This window comes from Lepidothrix coronata, unplaced genomic scaffold, assembly GCF_001604755.1.
Source record: "Lepidothrix coronata isolate B3197 unplaced genomic scaffold, Lepidothrix_coronata-1.0 Scaffold169, whole genome shotgun sequence".
Lineage (NCBI taxonomy): Eukaryota > Metazoa > Chordata > Aves > Passeriformes > Pipridae > Lepidothrix > Lepidothrix coronata.
The window spans coordinates 524,186-536,418 of record NW_016690349.1 but is presented as its reverse complement, the minus strand read 5'-3'; the positions used below and the strand labels follow the sequence as shown (position 1 = coordinate 536,418).

Here is a 12,233-nt window from a genome sequence, read left to right as displayed (position 1 = left end):
GCACAGTAACTGTTACTGGTGATATATGAGGGAGAGAGAGATCACTGTCACAGTATATCTGCTATTTTCAATTTAATTAGTAGTCAGAACTTCATTTGTCAACTTAATCATTGCAGGCAGACACCGCAGAGGTGGGAAGTGGGGGGAAAAATCAAGAAAACAAACAAAAAAAGGCCCATTTGTTGCTCTGGGCACATTTTATTAGTTTCTCAACTCAGTTTATTTCAATATTTCTTATATGCCAAAGTTTAGATTAAAAAAATGATGAATGTATGTAGTCTTGTCATTAAGTATTGGATGCAGAGGAACTGGTTTCGTCAAGTTCTTTCAGTAAAATTGTGCTGTAGCCTGCAAAACTGCTCGGCTTCTCCATGCTTCCAGTTTCTTTCTCTGTTAAGTAAATAAACATGTATTCTTGTTTCAGCTGAAGGAAACTAGATTTTGTCATTTGGGTGCTGCTATTGATGGCCAAACTGAAGGAAATTTTGCACAAAACAAGGAGAAACTCCATCTAGTTCGTACAACTCAGTAATTGTACTTGCCTAACTTTGGGTTAAGCCAAATTTTGAAAGAGTAAAAGTGGGGAAGTTTTAGCCCTTAACTGGACTCTCCCATGAGAAGGAGTGATGTGGTAAAGCTTTAATGGGCAAAGCTTTGATGGGCATAAATAGTGCTATCCTTAGTCAGGTGTTATGAGCTTTCTTTTAAACCCATTTAGGTTCAGTATGAAATTAGAAAACCCCATAAAACAGGTCAAGTTTCTGTTCTCTTGCCTCGGTTATCCACTCTTGTCTGATGAAAGGCTGTAATCAGAACACAGAGCCTGGAGAAGACATTTCTTAGGTAAAACAAGCGCTGCATCATCCAGTAAGCACAGCCAGGAGAGGCTGTTGGGCTTGCAGTGGCAGTGGACTGAGGGCTGTGTGTGTATGAACATCAATTCTCAGTGACAACAGTGGCACAAAAGATCAGCTCAGGCTGAATCACTACCCCTCCATTCCTGTCAGCTGCTGCTGCCTCAGACATGGGAGGGGAAGAATGTCCACCCATGTCATTCATGCCCCCACAGCTGCCCTGCTGTGCCCTGAAGTGAAGGAACCTCTGCCCTGCAGGCTCTGTCCCTCACACTGGTGTCAAGGCAAGAGTTGCTGGCACTACTAGCATGGTTAAAACTTTCCACTAGTCTTCAAGGGAGTTGAATGACTTGTTCTGGTCTTCTCTCCTGCAGTGAGACTGTGAGGAAACTCCTACTGCAGCATAAAGTTCCTTCTCCTTAGTCCTGTTGTCTTATGACAATAATGGTTTAAATGCCCATAAGTCTATTATCATACTTTTCTCTATGATCATACTTTTCAAAGTGGATTAATAGTAGTATGCTATTTGAGGAAAACTTCAATGGTAGTGGTAGTTTTTTACAGGAAGGCAGGGGTTTTGTACTTGATGAATTTTAGCTTTCAGCTTGAGTTCAAGGACTGCTGGTGGCACAGGGACCCTTCATGCTGGCTTGCAGTGTGAAACCCCTGCTATAGACCCTCAATGCCCCTGTAGCCTCTGGTTCTGCCTGCAGTGAACTCAGGCCAGACTGCCATCATTTGCTGACCTCCAGGCCATACCTGACTTGCACCTGTTGCCGTTCCTCACACTGCTGCCCAGCACTACCTTTAGCAAGGAAAAGAGAAGTAGAAAAGTTTCAGGAGAGAGTGGAATGGGTTGGGACTGAGGTCAGTGGGAGCTGCTGGATTCTGGGAGGGAGTTGTTGGGTAGCATGTCTTCTAATGCATGAACAAGAGCAGGAGGATAAAAGTGTGTAGTTTAGGCTGCAGCCTACCCCATGATTGAAGTCCCTCAGGGCAAATGGTCCTGTGCAAAATCATATCAGAGTTGCTGAGTAATGGAAAGTCCTTGAGGAGGAGAGATGGAGAGTCTTAGGCCTTAGCAAAAGGTGATAGTGGTGGTATCAGATTGATGCTGGGAAGTTCCAGTAGACCCTATGGAGTATATAATCTGAAGAGATTGCATGGACTCAAAGGCTGGGGAAGAAGTGGTATCATGAAGTGCTGTGACCAGTCACCAGAAAGGCAGGTGGCAGAGCTGGGACTGGACTCCTTTCCCATACTAAGTTGCCTCAGTGAGAAAAGTTTGCTGTCAAATCCCTACTGTGGCTGCCACTCTTCCAGATGAAGTGTTATCTCCTTTGTCATCAGCTGCCCAACTCTGGCCACAAAGGACAAGATTCATCATGTGTTTATGTGGATTTGCTCTGTGAAAGAAACAGTGGTCCATGTATTAATTCAGGTCTTATGAAATATGTGTGCTGATGATCTCTGTTTAGATGGTTCTTTTTTTTCCATAAAAATATAGCTTGTAACTTTTTATTTTTGATAGGCACTTTTGGAATTGAACATTTATTTTGTGAATAAATGTTGAAAATAAATTTAAGAGGGTGTGCAACCATTGTCAAAGCACATTCTTAAAACATGTGTGAATGTGCTTTTATGGCCTTCTAACCAGATGGGTTGGAAGACAAAACTGCCTGGCTTCTTCTGTGGTGTGATGATTCATGAGTCACACCAGCTCCCTCTGTGCCTCACCTCTTTCTTCCCTTTGTCCACCTCAAGGCTCTTCAGCAATATTTTCTTTACAACCTTGTGTGGCCTAAATCATAGTTTCAAGCCAAAGTGCTACTGTAACATAAATAATATGTAAAATTTTGCATAAGTATTATAATTAATTTATATCATGGTCTCTTATGCAGGATTGATGGACCCTTTAGGTAATAAAATAAAACTCTCAAATGAGTTTTACTGTCAATTGTAAAGGTTCTCTGAAGCTTCTTTATTTTGAATATTTCTGATGTGTCTGAAGTATTTTGGTACACAACATTTAAATACAGTAGGAGTAATTAAAAAAATAGAATACTGATCCCGACAAAGTCACTCTTGCTCTCTTTCCTTCTGTCAGATTTCTCGTCAGTTTTGTAAGAATTTTTTGCTTTAATGTCTAACCCAAACCTGCTATTACAGAAAAATGTTGGTCAGAACTAATGAAAATGAGCCTTACTCCTACTTTAGTAATTTCCCACTATGAATTCTTTGTATCTCAAAGGAACCCTTCATTAGGAGAGCTCACAGCTTTTGAAAGAGCAATGAATTTGTATGTCATTGCAACAGCCTGTTGAATTAAGTGGTTATGATCCCCATTTTACTGATGAGCAATCTGAGGGACAAGAGAAGTAACTTGCCTAGGGCAATGTGGTAAATCAGTATTTGAACATGCCTAGTTTCTGTCTTCAGCCACTTACAGTATTTTTGTTCTTTCTTTTTTTTCTTTTTTTTTCTTTTTTTTCTTTTTTTTTTTTAATGTATATGTGTGTGTGTGTCTTTCCTGACATTTTTATTTTCTTGCAAATTAATGTAAATTGAACAACCACTCTTGTTAGTACTGGTTATTAAGGTTCACTTTTATTTTTTATATATATATGTATATATATACGCATAATTTTTATATACACACATATGTACTCTCTCTCTCTTTCTTTTTCTCTCTCTATCTTTGTAAAGATCCACATCTAAATGTGGGTGCTACAGTGGGAATGTAGGGGCTGAGCTACTGTTTGAACTAACTTTGCTTGTTAGTTAGATGTTATGGCTCTAGGAAAAGGTGACTGTTTACTTGGCATGTTCCAGTAATCTAATTGGAAAAGTGGAATTACCACTTAGAAGATGAGCAAGAATGATGGGGAGAGAGGATCTTTAAGTCATGAAGCTAAAATGAACTGAAGTTATACGCTGGAAAGTGCTGCCGTTGCTGCTGTGGAGAGAAGCTTTATTTGAAATTACAAAATGAAAATTACCGATCAATGCAGCCAGAATGGAATGATTGATACCTCAATTGCACTTCCAGAAAATGTAACATAGCATAAAGATACACTATTTACCTTCTTTTCAATTCCAAGTTTTTGCACATTACAATAACATATATAAGTGCATAAATGGGCATTTCCAGACAGTGCAGTTGGGAGCAGAGATGAAAAGAGCTGCAGTATTTATCAAACTTCAGGCAAAGCTCAGCTGCAGTAGTATTTCCTTCTGGGAAAATGGTGACAAGGGTGGTCTCCCATGGCTGAAGCTGTATTTTCCTTCTCTATGTGAGGTTGTGGAACTTAAGGGTCAGGAAAGAACTGCACCCAATGTCATCTGCATGGACTCTGTTACCTGTGCAATCACAGGATGAGGAATAACTGCTCAGAGCACAGGTCACGTTAATGTGTTTTCTGTCCCTACAGCAGTTCCTAGCAAGGAACCTAAAAGTTCAAAAGTTCTCAGCTTAATTCTTCCACCTTTAGGAACCTTAGTACATCTGCCCTTGTACCTCTTGATATGTTTGTGCAATTGCCAGAAGCAGACTTCCTGGGACTCACGTTTTCTAGTAGTGACCTAAGGAGAAGAATTTGTGCTCTCTCTTTGCTGGATGTTTTGATGGATGAAGTATGGAATTTACATCATAGAGGTGAAGTCCTTTGCCTCATTTTGCTTAATGCATGAAATAAGAATGTTTCAGTGTTTACACACAGGATATAAATGAATCACCATTCTAAAGCCTGGGCCAGATCCCTATCCTTGTATTGTTCCTGCTTATTATTTATGATTTCCAGGTTTGGATAAGCTGGAGCACATGCTGAAGAAATGGGGAATACTTACTGGTTTACAAATATTCAGCACAAAACTGCACAAAACTTAAAGAATAAGAGTTAAAAATTTATTTTGGCTTTTGGAGAAGCCTTGTTTGTACAATGTCTACACCTCTGGCTATGTTTGACCTGCTGCTACTTCAAGAAGCTTCCTGTGAGATTTTACAAAAATGTGATTTGAGAAACTGCCTGCTCATTTTTTTCAATTGCTAAAAGTATCTATATATAGACAGGTTAAGGTATTTATATAAATATGCTGGTATTCAGGAATGTTTAGCTCACTGCGTTTCTGTAACCAAAAGGAAAGGTCAAGTCCTGTGTGTGCTTATATAAGAGCAATAGCACAATTCAGTTTTCTGTTACAGACTTCTAACAAATTTACACTGCTGTAGTGTAATAAGGAGTTTGGACCTTTACTATCATTATGCCCTATTCATCACCCTTCTCAGAAACTCTAATTTTCTATGACATCATGAGTGGTTGCTACGGATATGATTGCTGTGACACAAGCATGATTAGTGATTAGGACATCAGATGAAAAATGTTATGTGAAGATGAACTCTTCAGGATCTATGGTCTGTTTTCATGCAAATGTCCCTAGTATGAAGTGGAGGACGAGGAATGCAGAAAATAGAATAAATAACTAGAATTGCCTCTAAATGAAATGTTTTACCAAGTTTTCCCTGAAGCGTCAGCAGCTCTTTAAACATGCTAGTGATGGCCCATCACAAAGCCAGATGTTGTCATTTATCAAGTAAAGTAAAGAGCCCCTCCTGCTTCCACAAATATGAACTGAATATGAAATCAAATGGGAAACCGCTGCACTAACACTGGAGAAGATATAATGCAACTTTTAAGCTATTGGTAGTCTTGAGAATAAAAGAAGTGTCTGACAGGAAAGAACAAGTGTCAGAGGCGTTACTTGATTTGTCTTTCAAAGGTGAAATTGTCGTTATATATATGGACTTAAATCACCTGGTGGATGTCCTACAGGTCATATTTCCTTCTCCCCTCTCTTTGTTACCTTCTCTTCCCATTCCACACACAGGTCAAATGCTTCTTAGGGAAAAAACTTAAGGAAGTAATCCTTTAGCAAGCTTCCTAAAGCCAAGACTAGTGAATGGGCATGCAGGGCACACAGGCAGCAGTTGTAAACACTTTCTGGTAAGCATTCTTTCTCTTCAATGTCAGTCTTAAACCTGGTTAAAAAAAAAAAAAAGAAGTTGGTCTCCATTTAGATGGGCACAGCTGAGCCAGCCCTGGATGACAGAATTTTGCTGATGCTACCCCATTCACCAGCAGCATCAATCTTCATGTTTTGTGAATGATGTAAAGCATCCAAATTCTGCTTGTCTCCAACACTGGGCTATATGGTCAGGCAACACCAGTAGGAGAAATATTCTTTTCTCATGGTGTTTTACCTCGAAATTTATCGTTTCCGCTCAGATGAGGTCCTGGCAATGTAGCATGTAGTAATTGTTTTCATGGTGGACTGATGTAACTCACTGGCTTCAGGATTAAATGTAAAGTCATTCAAAGACTTCAGATCTTAAAAAAAGGCAGTGCAAAATGACAGAAGATTAGTGTATGTAGCTGTAACAGTCCTTCAAATACCTCCAAATAGGTTTGGAGGGAGAGGTGTAGGAAAACAATAAAGTTGGAAAAAAACAGATGTACTTTCATGAATGTAAGTTCTTTTACAGATCTGAAGATTAGGCAGAAAACTTGAGTATATATTGAAGGTAGTTGTTTGGCTAACTTAATTAGGTTAACTCTAATTAGACAATTTAGAAGAAGGGCAGTTGGGACCTGTAGCACACTAGGTGATATTAGCAGGAGAGATGTCATGAGGTCATTGGGGGAATGGATTTTTTATTTTTTTGATGTATTGAATTTTGAGGAGTTAGTTGGAATGGCATATAAGGAAAATTATAAAATGTCAGAAAACCAGTACTGCTTCCAAATGTATGATTTTTAGCACTATATTGGATTATTTTTTAAGTTTCAGACTCTTTTTTTTAGAAGCAATTTGTATGTTTCCTTTACATACAAAGCCTGAGAGATCATGATCTGAAAAGCTGTACTGTGAAAAATGTTATCTCACTGGAAATTATTGTTTCTGTGCTTTGTGTGTTTCAGTGTTCGCTCTGGTGTATAGTGATGAAGTGTGTTGTATCCTGGGATGAATAAAGAAAGGATAGTTCCATTGTGCAATGTTGACTGTGGTGGCTACAATAATACACCTGCATTGCTGGCTATGTCATGTATTAGCTGGTTCCTTTCAGCATTTGGCTTGATACTCACACATGGGCTATAGGGGTCATTTTTGTAACTACAGTTATGGCTGATTTGTCCTGGATTAGGTATACTGCTGAATATGCTGCTGAAGTAAGTGAAATTAGTTCCCAGTTTACCCCTGCCACACAATAATATAACTGCTGTCAAGTGTAGATAGGGGTCACTCTGTCCCAGTGCCACTACTAGGTGTACTTTCTCCTCCAGAAGGAGGACTGAGGCAAAGTCCAGCCCATCTACAGCAGCTCCAAAGGGTCCTGGGCACAGTTTCTGCCTCTCACATCTTCCCCTCACTTTGGTGCCTGTTGTACAATTTGAGACCAATATGTTTCAGGAGGGTGGTTGTGGAAGTGGGGGAGGGGTTCGTTAAATTATGGTTGCTGTGGGAACCATAACTTTGAATTTCTTGACATCTGTCCAATGACAATCTCAACATTAACGTTGCATTAACATAGTTTTTTTGCATTTAATTAAAAAAGATGATGGCCTGGAATCTGTTAAGGAATTTAAAGCCAACATTTAAACTGTTTGCTGGGAGCAGATATGTCAGAGCCTCTGCTCTGGAAATGCTCACAGAAGAGTCTGACAATGTACAATAGCCACAGAGAAGAGAAATGAAAGCAAAATGTTTGTAACACCATTGCTTGCCTCCTTCTGGTGGCTTTGCCCATCTTTCTCATCTGAACGGAACTGCTCTGACTGAGTTTAAAATAACTTGGAAATGAAGTCATTGTTTCCAGTTCCTCTGTATGCCATCACCAGTGCTGGCCACTGACTCACTCGTGTGTGCAGGCTGAGTTTTCTGGGGGCTTGCTTCTCCACCCTACCCTGTCATCCTGCAGCTTCTTAAGAGACTATGGCAGAAGCTCTTGCATGTATCAAGATAGAGGCACAAGACTGTAGTAAATGTCTGACTACAGCATTCATTCTGATTTCTGGACTGTTAAAAATGTGTCTGGGTTTCCCACGTACTATTCCAGTGCACTCGCTAATTGGTTTTGATTTTGAGGGTTATGCAAAAAAAAGTATTTACGACTGATAGGTGTCTCCAAAGGTTTGGGGGCACTGAGCTTTAGAACTCTCTTTTGTAACCTCATGTTATTTCAATAAGTTCAGCTATCAGACAAATAGACATATGGACTATGCTAAAGTTAGGTGCTGTAGATAGGAGAAAGATGTTCATATGGCACCCATGTTATTTAGTCTTCTCTCATAACAGAATACCATACTGTTAAAAATTGTCTATTTTTATGTAATTCTTCCACTTACATTGAGATAAAAAAATTATTAGTCTAAGGTTGGCTCACATCATCGGAGCTTCTAAATGTTGGCAACTTCCCTACAGTCTGTTGCAGGCAATAACTGCCAGGGAAGTTGCTTGAACACAAGCAAAAAATAGGTTTTCCTGCTGAGCCACCAGCCCAGCAATGTAAAGAAGAATTTAATACCATGGCCTTAAGAAAGTTTCCATGTTCTTCACAGACAGTCGTGCCTTCAGTAAGGTGACGGAGGGAGAATATAAAATCCCAGAGTTACTGCAAGCCTTGAAAAAGTTGTGAAAGAAGACTTGGCAGTTAGTAGCTTTATGTAAAAGATTTTTGCATATAAATTGCATACGCATATGACATTTTAGCTCCAACTTTACATGTGTTTTGGAGGTTGGATGCAATCTTGTCCCTGCCTGTCTGTTTGGTTTTGCCATAGCTGCATCAATATTAATCCTGTTGGTTTTTCCCTCTGGCTTTTTTCTTAATTTCCCTCTCTCCTAGTTTTGATTTAAAAAGTGGTTGGTTCCTTTTATCCTAGAAAAAAAAATCTAGGCATCTCTTTTCTATTTTTTAACGAATTATTGTATTTAAAGCATACATTTTTCTTTTTTTGTATTTTGTAGTAGGCACTCTAGTATTCATCTGGTGACAAGAAATGGCTAGAGAGCTGATAAAATGAAGAGATATTCCTTTACTGGAGACAATTTCTTTTCTTTAAAGGGAAAGAAACATTCTTTAAGTATTATTTCTATCCTATCTCCCTCTGCCTATCTCCCCCCTCCATTATCATCAGAGAATCAGAGGCTTTTCCTTACCAAGTGGTTGCACACAGTATTTAAGAAATATCACTATTTTGAGCTCAGATTTGGATGGGCTGTTTAAAATGACTTGCTGTAAGTTAGCTCCTCCTTTTGTTTGGAAATTGTCAGTGAACAGTCTAGTTTATCTCCCTCTGTTTTTGTCTCTTTATTAATATCCTCCTGGCCACTGTATTTATTTTTTGGTTTTCTTGTTAACTGATCTGAAAAACAGAATCTGGTTTTGGCTTATCTTTGTAAGCCTTGTTTGTAAGATGCTGTGACATGCGGTAGCTCTCCCTCATTGCCTGCATGACTGAGATGGTCGTGGGCAGAAACCTCTGAACAATCTATAGTTCTTCAGCTTCCTGAAACATAATCAGAGTTATGAAATTTTCACACTCAGCCCAAGCAGAAATTATAGATTTCCTCAATATTAGTTGATGAAATAAGCAACCCCTCTTTACCTTCAGTTCTAGCAGCAGTGACTCATTTCAGCTAAGTCACTTTGACTTACCTTGTTCCTAAAGTGAGACAATCAAGTCACTCTAGGATATGGCAGTTCATGACCTACCTCTGTAGCAGAAGGGAGCTTTTATTTCAGAAACAGTCTATCAACAAGTGATTTGCAGAACTGCATCTCATTGCAAAAGTACTTTTCCTCTATCAAATATTATTGATTATTTGAAATTATGTTTGAATTTTTTTTATTTGTTTGGATTTTTCCTACTAAAATTTCACACATTACTGATTTGTTGCAGCTGTTTTAATGAAATGAAATTTGGAGAGTGTTTGAGAGCTAGGAATTATCTTTAAAGCCTCATACTTTCTAGCACACACCCACAAAAAATTCTATGAAAGTTTTTAAGTAAAAAAATTGTTTTCTCACAATCATTCTCACTAATTTCATGAGGTGGACACATGATACAATTAATACCTTACACCCATGGTTCAAAAGAAATATAATTGATGACTCAGTGGTTCCAGTTAACACATTTGATTCCTAAGTGTATAGAAGTTGCTTCCAATTGAATAAGAGAATGTAGCTGAACAGGGGTTGTAATGATGCATCAAAAGCTATGACATCCCTGCTCAAATAATTTATAAACAGCAGAAGAATTTTAAGAACTGAATTACTACTTGAACTTCAAAAGAGACCATGTATTTCTATTAATATAAAGAACAATTGCAGGCTGTTAGCCATTAAGTTATTTGAAATTGAAATTTATCAAAAAGGTGGTGGAGGAGGAATATATCTGCACTCTAATGTGGATAAAGGATCTTCCGTGCGAGGTAAAATTACTTCTGAAATAAGAGAAGTTTAAATAAACTCTAAAGAAGACATGCAACTTTATCTTCACAGTGTCTTTCTCCCAGCCTCAGCTGAAACTCTCATCTTTTTTCCAACCAAATCCTAAAAATGACTAGAGACAAAAATTTCTGTTTCTACAGCCTAGGTTGATTCCTGATTATCAATTTTCTCAAACTCTTCAGCCATTAAAAAAAAAATGAAACTCCTGAACACCATCCTGATGACAATTTTTTTTAAAATTGAAAAAAGTAAGTCCATTAGAAATGCATGTATGTTTTTTCTAAACATAGGAATTATTTTGTAGAAAGAGAAGGATGCCATATATGGAGACTCTTTTCCTCATCACCACAGAACTCCAGTCTGACTCTTTTTAAAGGTCTCATTTCCTTGTGAAACATGGGGGTGATGTTTTTTCTTCTGTACATAGATACGCTCACAAGACATTACACTGCTATAGCAGAACTTTCTAACATCACTTTTTTACCTCTTTTTAGTGGGTGAAAGCTTGTTCAAAATATGAAGAAGGGCCAATGCTCTGAACTGGAATTTCATGTGTGGTTTTGCTTTCATGGAGCTGTAGCAAGAAACAGATAAAATTGCTCTATATCAATGCCAGTAAGTAGTGGTGGTATTTCAGAACAACTGATGTCCCTTTGACATCTGGGACAGATGTCCCTGGGACAGCTAAAAGGACAAATTAATATATGCAATTTGACAACCTATTTAAGGTGTAAAATACTCAAGTTTTAGCATGATTATACCCCAGTTCTGTTTTTCTAATTGTTATTTGACTAAAAGCTGTTTTTTCAAAGCCCCTAGAGCTGCTATGCAGAGTAAAATAAAGTAATAATCAAAGAAAGCTTGATATTCTGCACGTGAGATGCAGATTGTGTAAATCCAGCCTTCTGATGCTGAGATTAGATAAGTATGCTCCTAATATTGCCACATATTGATTCAGGATAAAATACAACAAAATGAGGCAGTTTGAAGTGGGAAACAAAGAATTTGGCAATAGTGGCACAATCAGGATATTCTGAAATTAAATTAATTCATTTTATAGACCATTCTTTTGTACTTTCAAGTCCTGAAAGCTCAAAGGTTTATTCACTGTCTAATTCTCTGTAGGATCAGCCTGGGATGGGGAAAAGCTTCTATTATAGAAAGGAGGTTCAAGTGAATGGGTCTTGTTTCAGAAGGAGGGAGGGAAAAAAAAGACAAACAAAGCAACTAAAATTGAAATCATCTTTGTTTCATTCATTTAGGTATCTTCCAGATTGGCAGCTCTGGATGCAGGATGAGATGAGAGTTTTGTTTCGTGAAACTATGGTCACTAGCCTGTAGAAGAAAATCATCAAAATTTGTTTCATGTCTGACACAGGACAAGCATCAACCCAAAATCTTTTATTTTACAGAATTAAATCTGAAGTTGCATGTGAAAGGGAAAAGGAAACAGAGAAAGAAGCTTAAAGAAATAAAAAGAGGAAGGGGAGGGGGGAAGGCAGTACTAAAACTGCAGTCTTAGCCTTCTAAACCCTTTTGCTTCTCTGATTGATACTTTTCAATTATACCTTCCCATTTCACTGACATTTGAAATGCTATTTTTTTTCTAGCGATAACTTCAAATGCTTAAGTTCCAACAGCACCAGTAACCCTGTTTAGCTGTAGTAGTAAATTGGTTCCTTGTACAACATAATGGCAGTGACAGCCTTTTGCTAGGGAAATGAGTTCTCCAATGGGACATGCCTATGATAAGACGTCCGGTTTTGAAATTGTATTTCTCTGTATCAGAATTAAATCTGGACTTTATATTTCTTTGCTGCCACTGCTCTGTAGCTGGTCCCTATACAGTACGACCAAAGACTGACAAGTAA

At 38.3% G+C, this 12,233-nt stretch overlaps 2 long non-coding RNA genes across 2 annotated transcripts; one reads left to right on the top strand and one right to left on the bottom strand.

Moving 5' to 3' along the window:
- Positions 1-285: 285 nt before the first annotated feature.
- On the bottom strand, positions 286-4,478 carry LOC108504599. Its single transcript, XR_001877181.1, has 3 exons — positions 4,421-4,478; positions 1,614-1,659; positions 286-390 (listed from the first exon to the last, which is right to left on the bottom strand). It is a non-coding gene; the product is annotated as an uncharacterized LOC108504599 (long non-coding RNA).
- A 741-nt stretch (positions 4,479-5,219) lies between these two features.
- LOC108504598 lies at positions 5,220-11,796 on the top strand. Its single transcript, XR_001877180.1, has 4 exons — positions 5,220-5,265; positions 5,739-5,854; positions 10,857-10,977; positions 11,625-11,796. It is a non-coding gene; the product is annotated as an uncharacterized LOC108504598 (long non-coding RNA).
- Positions 11,797-12,233: the final 437 nt, after the last annotated feature.